General features: G+C 35.7%; 1 pseudogene; it reads right to left on the minus strand.

The window, feature by feature from the left end:
- Window positions 1-8,878: 8,878 nt before the first annotated feature.
- Window positions 8,879-16,702, minus strand: LOC110218060 (large ribosomal subunit protein eL8 pseudogene; annotated as a pseudogene).
- Between the last annotated feature and the right edge of the window lie 1,710 nt (window positions 16,703-18,412).

An 18,412-nucleotide genomic window follows, 5' to 3' on the forward strand; every position in this document is an offset into this window, starting at 1 on the left:
AATAGGGATAAATATAATGCTTTACTTTAGGGGTTTTTTTTTTGAAGGTACGTAATTATAGGACAGAATAGCTGAAGTTAGTATCTCAGTCATGTAAATAAACAACTAGGGATTTTAGAAGATATAAAATTAATATTAAATCAGCAGTGAGATATGAAAGCATAAAAAGTGACTATACTTAGATTGCAAAAATAATAGTATCTAGAAAAAATGCAATACTGCAATATTATGTTAAGTTCTCTGGTCACCTGATTTCAAGAGAAACAGTGAGTTGTATCAAGTTTAGAAAAGGGTGATGAAGATGGAAGGTTGGAAAAATCTTGTCATAAAAGAATCAGAGGATTTGGAAATACATCAACATAGAGAAGAAAAGATCTATAGGCAGCATGAGAGCCATTCTCATATCATTGGAGTGTTATCTATAGAAAAGATTAGATGTATTTCCTGGACTTTAGAAGGCAGAACTGGGCTAGGTGAAAGTTGTGAAGAGGCAGATTTTGATGTAGTAGAATGGAAAACTTCCCAAAAGTTAGATCTGTACAAAAATGTAATGGGCTATTATTTAAGTTAGTGTTATCTTCTAGGATTCAATAAGCCACCTCTGTTTAAAATTTAATCCTCTTTAAAACCTGGCCCCTTCCTGTATTTCCAGTATTGTTAGATTGCCACCTTCTACATACTACAGATATAGCCATGACGACATCTGATAATTCATCTTCCATCTCTGTGGCTTTACATTGTCTGTTTTCAGTTCCTGGAATGATCACTCCTTGTCCCCAACATTCAAAATCCCTGGCTTGCTCTAAGACTCATTTCAAACACCATCATTTTCATAAAGCTTTCTAAATCCCTGCATCTGCTATTTTATCTCTTCTAATACTACCTTCCATCTATTTTGTATATATCAAATACATATTATATACATATACATATACATATACATATACATATACATATACATATACATATACATATACATATACATATACATATACATATACATGTGTGTGTATGTATATATCTATATCTATCTACATTTCATATCTTTAATTATAGTTTAGGCTCCTTGAGGGTATTGTTTTGGCTTTTTCTTTGTATTTCTACCAATTGGTACAGTGTCTGGTGCATATTAAGTGCTTAGTTGAATTATTGTTGATTGTCTCAGGATTCAGTGAGTTACTTCCATTCAAAATCTTCAATAAGAGGACAGATAACCACTTATCAGTGATACTGTAGGCAGGGTTAATTTTTTTGGGAAAGGTTGAATGAGAGAACTACTGTTTCTTCAAACTCTGAAATTATATAATTCTATGAGTGGTGATGAGTGTTTCTTTCTGGGTAGATACTTTAGTTTCCTGTACTGGAACATGTTCAGGAAAAGTGACAGCAAACCCCCCATCTAGCAACAAATCATACTCTGTTACAAAGAAATCAACAAAAATAATTGCTAATGTTGAAATAGGTTTTTAGTTTTTAAAAACACTTTTTCAACATTATTTCGTCTGATCCTTATAATAAAATCAGTTTAGAAACAACATCTTAATCAATTCTTAGAATAATCCTGTTTAGGTAGGTCTTATTATGAGCTCCATTTTACATAGAAGGAAACTGAGGCTCACAGAACTTAAGCGACTTGCCCAAGGTCACATAGCCAGTAAATATCAGAGATGAGATTCAATCCCAGTTCTTCCTGACTCCAAATCCATCACACTATCAAAGTATTATGCTACCTCTTGATTGGCTCACATGAGAAGGTAACACTAACCTAAAAGAAGTATGCATTAAATTTCAACTCTCCCTTATCTTACAAGGCCCCAAATAATTCAATTTATCCATCATTTTAGAGATATGTCATAGCTCACTATGAGTGTACAGTCCTACTAACAATCAGAATCAATTCTCTTATACCTGTATTGCCAAAAATATGAACCAGTGATTCATTTCATTGAGATTTCTACCTTCTGCTCAGCCATTTATGTTTCTGAAGGATTTCATTTTTACATCAGGTGGTGCATCTATCCATTATGTTTTATGTCTTCTAGTATCTTGTTACATGACAGGCAGTAAAGGAGATAGCCACATGCATGCATAGTAAAGGGAATAAATGACCACATTGCCTATATCCAAAACTATGTCTCTATCTATACTCTGAATCTATCATCTCTCCATCAAAAGGTAGACAGCATATTTCATTATGAGCCCTCTGAACTATGGTTGGTCAGTGTATTGATAAGAGTTCTAAATTTTTTCTAAATTGTTTAGCTTTGCATTATTATTATTTTTTATTTCATAAATTGCTCTACTGGTTCTGTTCACTTCATTTTGCATCACTTCATACAAGCCTTCCCAAGGTTTCTCTGAAAATCATCCTCTGTCACCATTTCTTACAGCACAAAACCTTAACTTATAAAGGCCAAGGTCTCCATCTGTATCCAGTCATCCTGATCTATACCTTGCTGCTGAGCTCAGATGGCTGTAGAGGAGAAAGTGAGGCTGGTGACTTTTCACAGCCCTCCCTCACTCAAATCTAATTCATTTGCAAGTGATGGCATCACCTTCCTGATGTCATGGTCCTCTTCAAGAGTGAAGGACAAACAAAAAATGTAGCACAATAGCATTCTATCATATAATGTACTATCTTTTGCTAAGCCATTCCTCAATTAAAAAATGTCCCCTCAGTTTCCAAATCTTTGCCACCATAAACATTTTTGTACATATAATCCCTTTATTTCTTTCTTTGATTTCTTTGGGGTATATCCTTATCATTGGGTAAAAGGTTACTTATAGTCTAACATTATTGGGGGAAATACTTCCAAATTGCTTTCTAGGTGACTAAACCAGTTCATAGTTCTAACAATAACTCATTAATTGTGTTATTTCACCATGGACCATCTAATATATGTTGCTTTATTTCATTTTCAATTTTGCTAATCTTATGGATATGAGGTAACAACTCAGACTTGTTTTAACTTGTAATTCTCTATTAATGATTTAGAATATTAATATCTAGATAGTTAGCACTTGAATTTCTTCATGTGAAAGTTTCCTGTTCATATTCTTTAAATCAATCAATAGGCATTTATTGAGTACCTACTATGTACTAGCCAATGGGACAACCTCTGATGTTACAAAAAGACACAAAAGGGGCAGCTAGGTGGTGCAGTGGTTAGATCACTGGCCCAGAAGTCATGAGAGCCTGAGTTCAAACCTGGCCGCAGACCAAACACTTGATACTTACTAGGTGTGTGACCCTGGGCATGTCATTTAACCCCAATTGCCTAAAAAAAGACACAAAAGACAGTCCTTGCCCTCAAGAAGCTTCTGTTTATCATTTGGGGAATGACATCTGTTAGTCTCAGATATTTTCAATACCCCTCAAAATGTAGTAGAGAGAACATCTGTAAGTATAGACCTATAGGCCCACTTCAACATCTATCTAAAATCTTTATTAGGATTAACTATGCTTAAAATGGGAGCATCTTCAGTATGGGTGATGGTAAAAAAAAATAAGAGGTTTTTGCTAGTGATATTGACGAGGGCTACATTTGTACCCTCTTACAACTGATTGAAAGAGAGTGAATATAAGATTCAATTGTGCTTAATGTTGTTTGATTAAAAAAGGTTTTCTACTCAGTAAAATAAAATGTCTTCTTACTTTAAAGAATAAAGTGCCTTGTTATCTCAAAGTTTCCTTTATAAAGATATATCTCTGATTTCAGGGAAAAAAACAAGGAAAGACTTGCATGAAATAATGAAAAGTGAAATAAGCAGAACCAAGAGCACATCGTATACAGTAACAGCAATATTGTTTTCAGAATGACTTTGACAAGTTACTTTGATTATAAATGGGCAAATTAACTATATGAAAAAGATATTATTTGCATCCAGAGAAAGAAGTGATAAATAGAAGTATTTACAGAATAATATTATATATACATACATACATACATACATATATGTGTGTGTATACACACACACATACACACACATACACACACACACACACACATATGTCTAATGATAGTCATCTCTAGGGCAGGAGGCAGGGGAGGGAAGGGGAAAAAACTTAAATGATAGTTTTGTTGTATATTTGAAAGGAATAACAAGTTGTACGTAGTGGATTTGTTGTTTCACATGTAATCATCTTATTTATTATACTATAATATGGAAATGCTTATTTTATTCCACAAATTAAAATAAAATTTAAAAAAAGATCTCTCATTCATATATCAAGATTATTCCAAATTATCTGGCAAATATAATAACAAAAAGCTCCTTATTATAAACAGTAGACTAAGAATATAGAAAATAACAAATGTGTCTGAGTTCTTAGAGTGTGAGATTTCTTTCAGGTCGCTTAATTATTTTATTTTATTCTCCCTCTCACTGAGCATGTCATTACCCCTTCCCCCCCACCTCCGCTCTTTCATTTAGTTTGCAAACTTCATCTTGTTCTTATATTAGCAAGTCTCAGTTCCCAAAGGTAGATGAAGACCATGTGGTTACATTCAAACTCTTTAAGAGCCCTGAAATGTTACTTTGTTAAAGGGAAAAGTAAGAACTGGAGTCACCATCTGATGCACTTTCTGTTTACAAAACCCTGCATTAACAAGGTAACACAGGATAGAGGATGTGTGATACGTATACAACCAAATACAATAACAATCATTTTAGACCTTAAAACCATTTTCTTAACAAAAAGATTAAAGATAAAAATATCCCAAAAGTCTCAGGACAGTTTTAAGCTATAATACCTTAAATGAATGAAAATGGTTACTAGCTTAAACAATTTATTCATTTATTTATTTCTCATCTTTCTTCTTTGTCCTCCCCTGCCCCCTTCTCTTCTCACTCACACTAACAGATTCAACACTTATAAATTAGTTAAAAAGACACCTAATGGAAATTTACTATTATTCAGCTACTATTATGTCTATTGTGCCAGGCTAAAAGCCCATCATTTCAGAGACTGAACTTCCTAGTAACTTTTTTTTCTTTCTTCTGTGCCAATATTTTTTCCTTTGATTTCTGATTGTCTGCTCTCTTGGTTCTCAATAGAATGAGCCCCCTGCTAAGAGATGTTCTTTTCTTTTGCAGTTCTACTTTCTTCAGCAGAACTAACTGTTCCACACTGAGTAGTTTACCTTATATTCCATAGGATCAGAAAAATTACATTTGGTTTTCTTAGCCCAAGAGGCTGAACTTTCCAAATACTTGTCTAGGGACTTTGGGGTGGGGTTGGGGGGAAGAGAAGGGAATGAGGATTTGTATTGTGTCCAATATGTTCCAGGTGCTTTATACATTTTATTTCATTTAATCCTCTTATCCACTGTACAGGGTAGATGCTGTTATCTTACTTTAGAGCTGAGAAAACTGAGGCAAACAGAGGTTGAGTTGTGTATGGTCACACAGCTCATGTCTGAGGCCAGATTTGAGCACATCTTTCTAATTCCTGACTAGGGCTAGGTAGATGGTGTAGTAGATAGAGCTCTGAGCCTAGAGCCAAGGAGACCTGAGTTCAAATCTAGTCTCAGATACTTATTAGCTGTGTGACCATGCACAAGTCACTTAACCCTTTTTACCTCAGTTTCCTCACCAGTAAAATGAGCTGGAGAAGGAAATGGCAAAGCAACTCCAGTATCTTTGCCAAGAAAACCCCAAATGAAATCAGAAAGAGTTGGAAATAACTGAAACAACTCAACAACAACTTCCTAACTCAAGGCCCAGAAATCTATCCACTGCACCATCTAGCACCCATTGGAAGTGAGGTGAGCATATATAGATAGAGATTTCAGACAAACAAATATGGAGAAAGAATAAAGATATTTTTCTTGTAACCATATTACTGGTTCTGAATCCAAAGGGAAACTTTATTGATAGGAGGACTCTACCAGGGATTTTTTTTTTTGCAGGAGCACTAACTATTAAATAGTGAGAGGCCATGAATATCCTCATTGACATGCATCTATAAGCCTAACTCCCCCTGTTAACTTCTCATGGATCTGTCACATATGGATGTAGCTAAAATTTTAAGGATGTGATATACAATTTTAACTTGTTCTACTTTCTATGATCATGTGTTTTTATAACTCTGCAGAAGTTACAATAAGCTGTGACTAAGCTTCCTCAACCCTTTCCCTGGAATCCGTTGCAATACAGTAGAATTAATATTATTTTTCCCCATCACTACATCAAAGAACAGGGAAGTCTGTTCATCCTCTACTCTTCCTGGTCCCCTCTCCTCCTTCCAGGAAAGCCTGGGGATGGATAACAAAGTGGTAGGATTAGCAGGGTACTTAATGTAGCCCTCTAATTTTATAAACAAGGAAGCTAGGATTCTAGGAAGTGGCTTGCTTCACATCTAACAGCTAACTAGTAGCTAAGACAGGAATAAAAACCAGGTATCTGATTCTCCACAAGACTTAAATGGACTGGTAGAGAACCAGATGAAACTTGTTTCATAGAACAGGAGCTATAGTTGCTCTCAACATCAGAAAAAGACACATATGGCTTGCTTGGTCTAAAGGTCATCATGACGTCTACAGAATGGAGGCAAATGGATAGGAGCTAGATTTCAATAGTTGCTGTTTCAGGCCTGCTACCATATCATCACTGCTTATACGACAGCATTTCATCAAAGGCCTTGATCAACCCTTATTTTTGTTAGTATCCTAAAGTGACTTTTAGAAGCAATATGACAATTCTCATTGGTATTATGTCTAATACTTCAAAATTTGAGAATGGCAAGAGACTTGTATTTCACGGGGATATTGCTGTGTATTCCATGGCTTATTGGGTACTTGATCAGTAGTGGAACGGTCTTGACTAGGGGTACTGGATTCTGGAAATTAACTCATAGGACACAAATTTAGGACTAGAGAGAAACATAGGGGCAGAGCAGGTGATCATTGAAGGTCCTAGTGCAGTTAGCATCACGGAACCAATAGGCAACAAGTAGATGTTCCAGGAGGTTGGCAGAGTACAGCATCTTGGAGACTGGGATTAGCCAATGGTATTTCTCATAAACAGTAAGGTGATGTGGTAGATAGGGCACTAGACATGGAGTCAGGAAGATCTGAGTTCACATTCAACCTCAGACATTTACTTGCTATTCAACTTTGGGAAAATCACAACCTCCCTCAGCTGCAGTTTCCCTAGCTATAAAGTATGAGTAGTAATAGAACTTTCAGGGTTTCTGTGGGGATCAAATGAAATATTTGTAGAGTGCTTTAGAAAACTTAGAGGTCTACATATATGATAATGCTGTTGTTGTCGTTGATGATGATGATGATGATGTTGATGATGATGATGATGTTAGCATCATCAGTTAGCATCAGAGAGGTTTGGCAAGCAGAAAGAAATGTTTAAGTAATATGGAATATGGTGCAAAGGGAAAATGTTACTCCCTGGAAACAATGGGGGAAGCACAGTAAGATCTCAGGTGCAGAGAAGCCAGGATATTGTGCAAAGGATCAAAGCAGGAAATGAGAGGCTGGGTAAAAATATTGAAACTGAAGTCCAAGAGCACAACATGACCAACATCAAGGCTCATTTAATGATGAGAATCCCTAGACTTAGACTGCAATTGATAAAAATTTGAGGTGGGCTGAAATACAGGTGGCAGTTAAAGAGTCTCAGGTGAAAAGATTACAGGAAAATAGAGGATGACAGTGAAGCATATCATTATAAGGAAGAGTTCTTTTTTTCTATTTGGAACTAACATGAGATCCATTAACAAAATTATCTGACACATTGCCTGAACTCATCATCTGGGCTATCATGTGTTGCCCTATGTTGTTAGCTAAATTTTCAAACAATATCCCTTGTCTGCTTAACTAGAATACAAGTTTCCTGGGGGTGGGAACTATATCTTATACTTCATTCAATCCCATATACTTGATACATTATTTTGCACATATTGAGTACTCAGTGTATCTGGTAAAATTAATTGAACAAAAGCAAGGCATTTATTTTTAGAAAATAGTTATGTCAGAGTCAGAGTCCATAAACATTTAATAAGCATCAGTTATGTGTCATGTGCTGTGGTAAGCACTGGGGATACAAAAAGAAGCATAAAACAGTCTCTGACCTAAAGGAGCTTAAAGTCTAATTAGGGAAGACAATACATAAATGAAGCTAAAAAGGTGAAGGGGCAGGAAGTTTACCCAGAATGATGAAGTCCTGCAGCTGAGATGGGAAAGGATCTGAGAAGATGAGTTTGAATTCATTTCTCCTTGCAGAGAAATGGATTTCTGGGGATTAGGAAGTCCAGGAAAGCAATGAGGTGGGGAATGATTAGGATAATTCCCTGGGTACCCTACTTAAATGGTGAAGAATCTGAGAGGAGATTTCCAATATCCACCCTCTCCAATCAGATAGTTGGTGGTGCCACAAAGTCAGGGGGATGCTGAATATGTGTGAGTTTCAGAGCTGATCTCATCTAGTAGAAAAAAATGAGTTTCTAAGGACAATGAAGTTCATCAAAGCAGCAAAGAGGGAAAAGATATGCGGCCTATCTAGCCTATATTAAGAGAGGAATGATCTCTAGAACCAGCAAGGTGGTAATCTCCAAGCCAGACTACATGTAGGATACAATGTTCAGTATGGGGCACCACATTTCGGTAAGGACATTAGCAAAATGAGGCTTTTCTGTAGACATGAGGTCATGGAATCTAAGGAATAGCTAAATATATTGTTGGTGATGGAAAATTGGAGTTGACTTCCAAGCTTTTGAAAGATCTGTAATTTGGAAGAGTGGTTAGACATTTTTTTTCCTTGTCCTTAGAGAATGAAATTAGGATGGATGGGTGGGTTTTTCTGTTTTCTTTTTTTTTGTTTAAATTTTAATTTTTACATAGGGAAAAAATCAAATATACATTTAACCCAATTTGGTTGCAAGTTCTTTAGCTTTTACCTTTTCCAGATTGGCAATACAAGCCACTGATTTTGGACCCAGAACATCGCCACCTCAGTGACAACGGACCTCATCGTATCTGTCATCGTAATTGGTTTGGATGGCTTCTACCAGCTTAGGCAGGGCTCCCTTATCTTCAGGGTTAACCTGTGTGAAGGCAATGCTTGCACATGTCTTTCTGTGAACTAAGCGATTGAGTCTGGCTTTACCCTTGATAATACAGTAAGGAACCCCTATTTTTCAGCACAAGACAGGTAGGAAGACCACTAGCTTGATGGGGTCCACATCATGTGCAATCACTGCCAATTACGCTTTCTTGTTTTCTATCAAGATAGTAACATTGTTAACACCTGCTCTGCGGACAGGTGGTATCTTAGTGGGGACATCTCCTTTGCCTGCAGTTTTTTGTTCAGTCTGAGCCAGCAGCCTTTGCTTCTTATCTTGCTTTGTCTCAGGTCTGTACTTGTGAGCCATTTTAAGCAGTTGAGTAGTTGTCTGATGATCTGAAGCCTGGGTGAACTGGTTAATTGCTGGTGGAACCTTCAAACACTTATAAAGGATAGACCTTTGACACTGCAGTCTGATGTACCGAGGCCATTTGACAAATCAAGTAAGGTCCCTTTTGGGCTGCATGTCCTGACCAATGCCAAAGTTCTTTGGCCATTCCTCAAAGGATTGACCACTTTCTTGGCTTCCTGCTTCTTTACTACAGCAGGGGGCAGAGCCACCTTCTTCCCCTTGGCCTTCTTTCCCTTTGGGATCTTGGCCAGCTGAACGAGAAAGTGATGGGTGGGTTTTTCAAAGAGAGATATTTAGTCCCAATTTAAGGGAAAACTTCTTTAACTGATTAAGCCATCAAAATGTGGAATGAGCTGCCTTGGGACTTAATAAGCTCCCCTTCAATGGAAGTTTTCAAATGGATACTGGATGACCACTTACAAGGAAAATTATTATAAGATGCTAGTTGGAGTGGATGGTTTTTTAAGCTCCTCTCAAGCTCTGAGTTTATGTGAAGCTTTGGATTCGTTCATTACCTTTAGAATGATGAGAGAAGGGTTAAAACAGAACAAAAACAAAAAACTTTTCAGAAACCTTAGAAGTGCTAACCAGCAAGAGGCATTAGCTATTTTCAAGATGATAATATTAGATACGTTAACATTTTTAACACATAACATGTGAACATTAAAATTACAACTTGGCTATTACATTAAGATTTTCAACCAATTAAAACATGAGACAAATTGCCAGAGAGATTCAGCAAAGCACCACCAGGAAGCCAGGAATTGATGTTCTCCTTGTGGAAGGCAATATTGTCAATTCTGGGGAGAAAGACCAAGAAACAACAAAAAAGGGAATATGAACTGGTCTGAAGCCCAAAAAGCCTTCTTAGAAGAGCTCAAGAAGGATTTTAATAGTCAAATGAGAGAGGTAAAAGAGTCCTTCAAACACACAATTGATGAATTGGAAAAAAAATACACTGAAGAAAACAAGTCCCTAAAAAACACAATTGGCCAATTGAAGAAGAAAGGACAAAAACTAAGAGAAGAGTACACTGAAGAAAACAAGTCCCTAAAAAACACAATTGGCCAGTTGAAGAAGGAAGTACAAAAATTAACAGAAGAAAACAATCTGTTAAAAACTAGAATTGGGCAAATGGAAACTAATGTCTCTATGAGAGAGCAAGAATCAGTCAAACAGAAACAAGAAAATGAAAAAACAGATGAAAATGTAAAATACCTCATCAGTAAAACAACTGACCTGGAAAATCGACTCAGGAGAGACAATTTAAAAATTATTGAACTACCTGAAAATCATGATGAAAAAAAGAGCCTGGACAGTATCTTTCAGGAAATCATAAAGGAAAACTGCCCAGAAGTCCTAGAACCAGAAGGGAAAATAACCATAGAAAGAATCCACCGATCACCACCTGAAAGAGATCCCAAATTGACAACCAAGAATATAATAGCAAAATTCCAAAATTACCAGATGAAAGAGAAGGGCTGCAAGCAGCCAGAAAGAAAGAATTTAAATATCATGGAACCACAGTCAGGATTACACAGGACCTTGCAGCTTCTACATTAAAAAGCTCGCATGATATTCTGTAAGGCAAAGGAGCTTGGAATGCAGCCAAGGATCAATTACCCAGCAAAAATGAGCATCATTTTTCAAGGAGGAGGTGGATATTCAATGAAATAGAAGACTTCCAAACTTTCCTGATAAAACCAGAGCTCAACAAAAAATTTGGATCTTCAAGCACAGGAAGAAGGAATTAAAAAGTAAATGGGACAGAAGGATACAATATGTTGTTAATAAGGGGGGGGGCTGTTTAAACCCCTACAAGGGAATATGAGACTTGCAACCCTTGAGAACTGTATTGTTATTACACCTTGTTAAAGGAGTATACATAAAGAGGGTGGATATTAGTTGACTTTGATGTAATGATAAAAAAAATCTAATCAAGTGGGTTAAATGGATCCAAATAAGTGGATCAATCAGATCTTAGAAAATGTACTGAGAAAGGAGGAGGCAGACAAGGGTAAATTACATTACAGGAAAAGACACAAAAACCTATTACAGCAGAGGGAAAGGGGGGGAGCATTGTTTGAACCTTACTCTCATCAGATTTGGCTCAAGAAGGGCATAATATAATCAGTTAGGTATAGAAATCTAACTTGCCCTATAGGCAGTAGGAGGGAAAAGGGGAAAGAAAAAGGGGGGAAAGGGAGGGAAGAAGCAGTAAGACTAAAGGGGAAGAAAAGGGAAAGGGATAATAAAAGGGGAAGGGACTGAAGGAGGTGGTCAAAAGCAAAACACTAGTGAAGGGGGAAAGGAAAAAGGAGAAAGACAAGCATAAATGGGGGGAAAGGATGGAGAAAAAGACACAGATAGTAATCATAACTGTGAATGTGAATGGGATGAACTCTCCCATAAAACGGAAACGGATTGCAGAATGGATTAAAAACCATAATCCTACAATATGTTGTTTACAGGAAACACATTTGAAAAAGAGTGACACATACAGGGTAAAGGTAAAAGGCTGGAGCAGAATACATTGTGTTTAGCTTAAGTAAAAAAAGCAGGGGTAGCAATCCTGATCTCAGACAAAGCAAAAGCAAAAATAGATCTAATCAAAAGAGATAAGGAAGGAAACTACATCCTGCTAAAAGGCACCATAGACAATGAAGTAATATCATTACTAAACATATATGCACCAAATGGTATAGCATCCAAATTCTTACAGGAGAAGTTCAGGGAGTTACAGGAAGAAATAGACAGCAAAACTATACTAGTGGGGGACCTGAACCTCCCCCTCTGCACTAGATAAATCTAACCACAAAATAAACAAGAAAGAAGTTAAGGAGGTGAATAGAACATTAGAAAAGTTAGGTATGATAGACCTCTGGAGAAAACTGAATGGGGATAGAAAGGAATATACTTTTTTCTCGGCAGTACATGGCACATACACAAAAATTGACCATGTACTAGGGCATAAAAACCTCACAATCCAATGCAGAAAGGCAGAAATATTAAATGCATCCTTTTCAGATCATGATGCAATAAAAATTATATGTAATAAAGGGCCATGGAAAGATAGACTAAAAAATAATTGGAAACTAAATAATCTAATCCTAAAAAATGATTGGGTCAAACAACAAATCATAGAAACAATCAATAATTTCATTCAAGAGAATGACAATAATGAGACAACATACCAAAACCTATGGGATGCAGCAAAGCAGTTCTTAGGGGAAGTTTTATATCTCTAAATGCTTACATAAATAAAATAGAAAAAGAGGAGATTAATGAATTGGGCATACAACTAAAAAAACTAGAAAAAGAACCTTAAAAATCCTCAACTAAACACCAAATTAGAAATATTGAAAACCAAAGGAAAAATTAAGAAAATTGAAATTAAGAAAACTATTGAACTAATAAATAAAACTAAGAGCTGGTTTTATGAAAAAACAATAAAATAGATAAACCTTTGGTTAATTTAATTAAAAAAAAAGAAGAAGAAAACCAAATTACTAGTATCAAGAATGAAAAGGGAAGCTACCACCAAGGAAGAGGAAATTAAAACAATAATTAGGAATTATTTTGCCCAACTATATGCCAACAAATTTGACAATCTTAGTGAAATGGATACATATTTACAAAAATATAAATTGCCCAGATTAACCGAAGAGGAAGTAAAATACTTAAATAACCCCATCTCAGAAAAAGAAATTGAACAAGCCATTGATGAACTCCCTAGGAAAAAATCTCCAGGGCCAGATGGATTTACATGCAATTCTATCAAACATTTAAAGAACAATTAATTCCAATACTATATAGACTATTTGGGAAAATAGGTGAAGAAGGAGTCTTACCAAATTCTTTTTATGATACAAATATGGTGTTGATACCTAAACCAGGAAGAGTCAAAATAGAGAAAGAAAATTATAGACCAATTTCTCTAATGAATATAGATGCAAAAATTTTAAACAAAATACTAGCAAGTAGATTGCAGCAACTTATCACAAGAATAATACACTATGACCAGGTAGGATTTATACCAGGAATGCAGGGTTGGTTCAATATTAGGAAAACTATCAGCATCATTGAGCATATCAACAAAAAACCAACAGAAACCACATGATCATCTCAATAGATGCAGAAAAAGCTTTTGATAAAATACAACACCCATTCCTATTAAAAACACTAGAAAGCATAGGTATAAATGGAGTCTTCCTTAAAATAATAAATAGCATTATCTAAAACCTTCAGCAAGCATTATATGTAATGGGGACAGGCTAGAAGCATTTCCAATAAGATCGGGGTGAAACAAGGATGTCCATTATCACCACTGTTATTCAATATTGTACTGGAAACCTTAGCTTTAGCAATAAGAGAAGAAAAAGAAATTGAAGGCATTAGAATAGGCAAAGAAGAAACAAAGCTATCACTCTTTGCAGATGACATGATGATATACTTAGAGAATCCTAGAGAATCAAGTAAAAAACTACTTGAAATAATAAACAACTTTAGCAAAGTTGCAGGCTATAAAATAAACCCACATAAATCATCAGCATTTCTATATATTACCAACAAAGCCCAACAGCAAGAGATAGAAAGAGAAATCCCATTTAAACTTACTGTAGACATTATAAAATATTTAGGAGTCTACCTCCTGAAACAAACCCAGGAACTCTATGAACACAATTACAAAACACTTTTCACACAAATAAAATCAGATCTAAATAATTGGAAAAACATCAGTTGCTCATGGGTAGGCCGAGCTAATATAATAAAAATGACAATCCTACCTAAGCTAATTTACTTATTCAGTGCCATACCAATCAAACTACCAAAAATTATTTTATAGAGTTAGAAAAAATAATAACAAGATTCATTTGGAAAAACAAAAGGTCCAGAATATCAAAGGAACTAATGAAAAGAAATGCAGGGGAAGGTGGCCTAGCAATTCCAGATCTTAAATTGTATTATAAAGCAGCAATCATCAAAACTGCTTGGTACTGGCTAAGAAATAGGGAGGTGGATCAGTGGAATAGGTTAAATATGCAAGACACAGTAGTCAATGACTATAGTAATCTATTATTTGATAAACCCAAAGACCCCAGCTTCTGGGATAAGAACCCACTCTTTGAAAAAAACTGCTGGGAAAACTGGAAAAGAGTATGGCAGAAACTAGGCATAGACCCAAATCTCACACCATATACCAAAATAAAGTCAAAATGGGTTCAGACTTAGATATAAAGGCTGATACCATAAGTAAACTGGGAGAACAAGGAATAGTTTACCTATCAGATCTATGGAGAACAGAAGAATTCATGACCAAACAGGAGATAGAGAACATTATGAAAAGCAAAATGGATAATTTTGATTACATTAAATTGAAAAGTTTTTGCACAAACAAAGCCAATGCAACTAAGATTAGAAGGAAGGTAGAAAATTGGGAAAGAATTTTTACAACCAGTCTCTCTGATAAAGGCCTCATTTCTAAAATATATAGAGAATTAAGACAAATTTATAAGAACACAAGCCATTCCCCAATTGATAAATGGTCAAAGGATATGAACAGACAGTTCTCAGATGAAGAAATTAAAGCCATCTATAGTCATATGAAAAAATGCTCTAAATCGTTATTGATTAGAGAAATGCAAATCAAAACAACTCTGAGGTACCACATCATATCAGATTGGCCAACATGACAAAACAGGAAAATGATAAATGTTGGAGAAGATGTGGGAAAATTGGAACACTAATACATTGTTGGTGGAGTTGTGAAATGATCCAACCATTTTGGAGAACAATTTGGAACTATGCCCAAAGGGCTACAAAAATGTGCATACCCTTTGATCCAGCAATAGCACTTCTAGGGCTATATCCCAAAGAGATCAAACAAATGGGAAAAGGACCCACATGTACAAAAATATTTATAGCAGCTCTTTTTGTGGTGGCAAAGAATTGAAAATTGAGAGGATGCCCATCAATTGGGGAATGGCTGAGCAAGTTGTGGTATATGAATGTAATGGAATACTATTGTGCTATAAGAAATGATGAACAGGCTGACTTCAGAAAAACCTGGAAAGACTTATGTGTCTGATGCTGAGTGAAGTGAGCAGAACCAAGAGGACTTTGTACACAATAACAGCCACGTTATGCAATGACTAAGATTGTTAAACTGAACCCTTCTCAGCATTACAGGATCTAAGACATCTCCAGAGGCCTCGGATGGAAAATGCTGTCCACATCCAAAGAAAGAACTATGGAAGTCAAATTGCTATCACTTATTTTTACTTTCTGTTGAATTTTGTTTCATCTTTCTGATGGTTCCTCCTATTGGTTTTAATTTTTACTTACAACTTCACTAATGTGAAAATATGTTTAATGGGTATGTAAATGTAAAGTCTATGTCAGATTGTGTGCCATCTTGGGGAGGGTGGGGGGGAGGAAGGGGGAGAAAAATTTTCAACTCAAAAGCATATGGAAGTGATTGTTGATAAATCAAAATAAATCTAAGAAACAAATAAATAAATAAATAAATAAGTAGATAGAAAAATAAATAAATAAGTGAATGAATGAATGAAAGACTAAGAAAGACAAGATCTTCTCATCCTCTTTATATTTTCAAATTTGTATCTTTCATATGTCTATAGTTCAGTCACAATAGTGAATTATTAATTTGATAAACAAAATTGATATGAATCTGAGGTTAAGAGAAGAGAATGACTGTTTCACTTCCCTCTCTGGTTGGCTGTATTTCTCTTACATCTTAGAGTATTATGGGAGGTGAAAGAAAATACGGAATAACATATGCCTTTAATTTTATCTGTGTTGGTTATTGAGTAAGGCTCCTAGGAAAAGTATATGCTTTAGGAAATAACAGATGTGCTCTGAAGAAAAACTGTTTCCTCATAAAGCAGTCTCAGCTAATGTGAAAACAAGGGAAAATATCTAGAGATTTTTCACCAGTGGCCTATAGTAGAAGTCTGAGAAGCTTAAGATGAAGGATACTCATAACTAAGCAAACCTCATATAAGTATGATAGGAAGAAGACAAATTAGCTCTGGGCTCTTTCTTTTCCTGTGACTGAGAAAAAGAAATAGAATGTGACCTGACACATTTTGGGGAGTCTCTTATCCTTAAGAATTCCTTCATCAGCCATTACTATCTTTAAGGAATAGCCATATTTACACTAGCCTTAGGTTCCCTTAACATTGGGTTAGGCCCTTGTTTATCATTTTAGCCTTTCAGAGATCCTACAAATACCTTCATGCTCCCCATGCTTATCCTCTTCACACATTATAACCATCTTAAATATTTCAAATAATCCCTGACTTCATCATCATCATAATAGCTGACAGCACTTTAAGGTCTGATTGACCTAACATATCATCTCTTTTGATCCTACCAACACCTGTGAAATAGATGCTGCAGATCCCAGTGTCTATATTTTATAGATGAGGAAAGAAAAAGACAGGATTATCTCTTGCTGTGGTCACAAAGGTAGGAAGTATCTGGGACTAGAGCTGAGCTCTTCTGGATTCCAAATCCAGTGTTCATTACGGATCTCTATATTTTGTCCATCCACACACATCATCATTACTATATGTCTTACTGTAGACTTTTTTTTTCCTTAGGTGAGATGAGTGGGGTTAAGTAACTTGCCAACAGTCACACAGCTAGGAAATATTATATGTCTGAGGCCAAATTTGAACTCAGTTTCTCGTGACTCCAGAGCCAGTGCTTTCTTCACTTACTATTAAGAATTTTGAAGAGTTCTTGTGTCCTCTCCAAATACAAAATACCTAGTGGACATTTATTTGAAGTAGGCATCTTTGAAAATGGCTATGTTCTTCAGTAATAGACACAATCCATGATGGTACTTATATTCGAATACTTTATAGATTGATGAGAGCTGCTAGAATTTCTTCTCCACTTGCATAGTCTTCTAGAATTCAGGGTCATCTCTACATCATGGTAAGAGATAAATGTGTGATTTTTAATGTTGGGGCACCTAACTGCCATGATTGTATAAAGCAGTCTTGGCCTATAACAAGTGTCTCCAAGGAGATCAGACTGCTGGAAATGAATTCCTGCTGTTTAGACAGAGATATACATTTCTTTCTCATTTTTGATAACACAAGGAGTTAACCCTGACCTCAGGACAATGAAAAGTGGGTGATGTGACTCATAGATATCCATCTGTTATCCCAAAGGATTATGCCAAAATGAGGAGCCATGAAGAGCCTGCAGAAGAAAAGTTGCTATAGCCACAAGATTGTTGGCCTCAAAACTAAAGCACAATGAAGGGTGAGCATAAGGTATGTTGAGGGGCACATCCTATGTGACTGAATGATGCCCTCTGGACTGTAGACTCAAGTCAGAGATTCTTCATTTACATTCTTTCCTAACCTTTCCTCTGACATATCTCAGAAGAGAGTGGGAAACATATCTTTTACTAAAACTTGCCTCTTGAAAGTTTGCACTTTTGTTTTTAAAAAATATTTTCTCTCACATCAGGAAAATTTGATAAAGCTATTAACCACCTGCATTACTGTACTAAGTTTTTTTAATGATCATGATTGCTTTATGTTTCTTTTTAATTTGCATTTTTGTATGAACAATATTGTGTAAGATATATTTGAAGTTTCAGTGATTTGTACAACTGGCTTTGCTACTGTTTGTGATTTTATGAGCACAGACTTTGAAGAAAATACTTGAATAAGAATTCATTGTCTTTTGTCCATCAATCAGAAAATAAAACATAGCTTTAACAAAGTTTTTTTTGTGTTTTGTCTTCAGCTTCCTTAGGGTGTCTGCTAAACTAAGTTTTATTGTTCGAATGAAGAAAAAAGGGAGTAGTTAGAGAGATCCTGAGAGGAAAAAAAAGATTAAAAATTGAAATTTTTTGCTATGGTGTTATCACTGGCTGGGGGATTAGAGCTATGAAAGAAAATTATTGATTCATTTTATAATTTTCCAGGATATAAA

Source organism: Phascolarctos cinereus, unplaced genomic scaffold (genome assembly GCF_003287225.1).
Source record: "Phascolarctos cinereus isolate Bilbo 61053 unplaced genomic scaffold, phaCin_HiC Scaffold_726;HRSCAF=1367, whole genome shotgun sequence".
Lineage (NCBI taxonomy): Eukaryota > Metazoa > Chordata > Mammalia > Diprotodontia > Phascolarctidae > Phascolarctos > Phascolarctos cinereus.